We start from the raw sequence: 2705 nt of genomic DNA on the forward strand, positions 1-2705 counted from the left end.
CTCCATCTCGTTCATCCATTAACGGCCGACGATTACGGAGTCCGATTCATATATTCCATTTTTTTCTCATGTGGGCTTATGACACATAAAATTTATGTATTTCTACGGTATTAACTTCTCTCTCTCTCTCTCTCTCTCTCTCTCTCTCTCTCTCGTAGCCTCTTTCTCCATCTTTCTGTTCCGCTAGAAGTGGCATTGAACTCGCATGTAATATTTAAACACCTCACCTTCGTAATCTGATTCTTCATAATCACGCTCGAGGCGGATCCGCATGTCGAATCGAGAGACGAAAGAATCGAACGTTGCGCGTACGTTCAAACACCTATACCTATACCTATACCTATACGTTCAAGTATTATAGAGATCTATACAGATCGATACGCATGGTATTTAATACAATTAATTGGTAGAGGGGACCGCTATCTATATACGGTTGAATTTGAATACCGGTCTAATTCCCTGGGATCTTTGTTCTCCTGCAAACGTTTTAGTATTTAGAGCTTTCTAATGCCAGTAAAATCGTAAAAATCAACAACAAGTATAGAGCTCGCCTCTTCAATCTCTTCATCACGCAGTAAGACTGTTACTTTTGATAACTTTGAAAATTCAAAGCTTTGGAAGAATTTGAATTTTTCAAGTTAACTTTGAACTGCCGCGAAATTGAAGATACCTTTGAAGCTCTGAAAAATATATTTGCATGAATAGAAAAAAATAAATACATGTTCGTAAAAATATATATTCATAAATATATTTTGTTAAGAAAATCTATTCGTTACTATTATAACTGTATTAAAAGAAACTATATTAAATTAATATAATTGTGTAATTTTGATTCATCGAAGCTCGAGACAAATCATCAACCTTAATCGATATCATTAAACGAGACCTATCGAATAATTCTCTCCTGTACCTATTAAGCAAATCACTAGCAGATACAAATAAAACGTTACGGCAAATTAGATCCGATGGATTGTGATTTAACGGATTACACTTTAATAAATAATACATTAATTGTACAATCGTCCAGCTTCCAAAATCGGAGGTTCAGCACGCAACCAATTATCCCACGCTCATTGAATCCTCTTCATAATTGTAGGAGCTAATGAATTTATTTTACATTTTTCGCAAATTGCAGTAAGATGCGGCGCGTCCGGAGCTGCGTACCCAAAAGTACGACACTTTTACGACGACGCGACGCGACGATGCGCGTGCAAGGACGAGGAAGACTTTGAGAAGATAACGATTGTCCCACGGTTGTCCTAAAACGAGTTTCATCCCTTTCACTCTCGCGGTGTATTTTTAAGACGAGAGGAAAAAACAAACCGATAAACCGACCAAATTCGCAAGTTCAAGGCAAATTGTTGCCTGCACTCCCTCAGATAAGGTGTTTTATTTTTGGAAGACTTGTATACCGCATTATTGCAAAGATTAGACTCTACAATCGTTTTCTACCTTATAGCTGTGATGTATGAAGTTGAGTAGCGCAATGTCTTCCCTGGTGGTAATTCAAATGGCTTATTTTCAGTCTGAACCCTCTCATTCGCTGGAGCAAATTGTTACTTGAAAATCAGAACCGACTAAGTAAATCGCTGAATAAATCACTGAATAAACCGCTTCAAGCAACAATATTTGTCAAGTACACCCTTACAACATATACGGAATAATAATATATTTCTTGTGATATGCGACTGCTGATGATCCGTTTCAGCGGGAGTTTAGTTAGTATCAACGTCAAGGATTTTTCGTCCAATTTTTTTTTCGTTTTTCTTCGTTGTAGTTTCTTTCGTCGTCAACTTCCATCATCTGACATCAAATTTCAATCAATTTTCATTATTCTGCGATAACAGCAAATTCTTAATGAACCTTAATGTACTTTTGTTTTTTTTTTTCTATAATTTGTATTGTATTCTGACGTTTATATATTCTTTAAAAATCATTTGTTACAACATTATAAGAAACAATAATGACGACATAGCTCATCTAATGCATATATATAAATTCGCATCATTAATGTCCTTCAAATGATTAAAAATTCGCGACACCAATGGCGAGAATTCTTTCTACTTAATGTATATATATACACGTATTTCCTTTTTACTCTGTATTCGTTCCGGTAACATATATATAAATAACCATTATACGTCCGTGAATCAAGTTTAGTTTCTCTGGAAGATCGTGAAGTTAAGAAGGAATCGCATACAGAGTATCCTAAAAAAAAACCGGTTGTTTTTCTAAACAGATTCCTTAACTAGAATCTGGAATCGATTTTTACTTGATGGGAATGTCTGTAACCTTTGAAAAAAAGAAAAGAAACCAATAATTTCGGTACTCAAATGCCAATTTATTGAAATGAACGCGTAGAAAAGAAACGCATTCTCACATCGAAAGTAATTAAAGTTTGTTTAGGGGTAATTCGTAATATAGGTTTAAAAACTGTCCAGGTAATCGAGACTTCCTCGACGAGCCCTCCCGTTAAATTGTACATGTACGCTGCACAGCTATTTATCGCGAACCATTCCGAGGGCGAGGGAAGGAGCGATCTAATTGTAAGTCGAGATTGGTCGAGATTTCGAACTGGGCATCTCTCTCTCTCTCTGAAAGTCTCTCTCAGGAGGGCGTGTACGCGCGAACGAGAAGTCAAGTTCCTCTCGTGGTCAAGGTCGTCGCAGAGCGGCGACTTGGTTGGCAGGATGGCTGGTGCGGGG

This window comes from Trachymyrmex cornetzi, unplaced genomic scaffold (assembly GCF_001594075.2).
Source record: "Trachymyrmex cornetzi isolate Tcor2-1 unplaced genomic scaffold, Tcor1.1 scaffold358, whole genome shotgun sequence".
Taxonomy (NCBI): domain Eukaryota; kingdom Metazoa; phylum Arthropoda; class Insecta; order Hymenoptera; family Formicidae; genus Trachymyrmex; species Trachymyrmex cornetzi.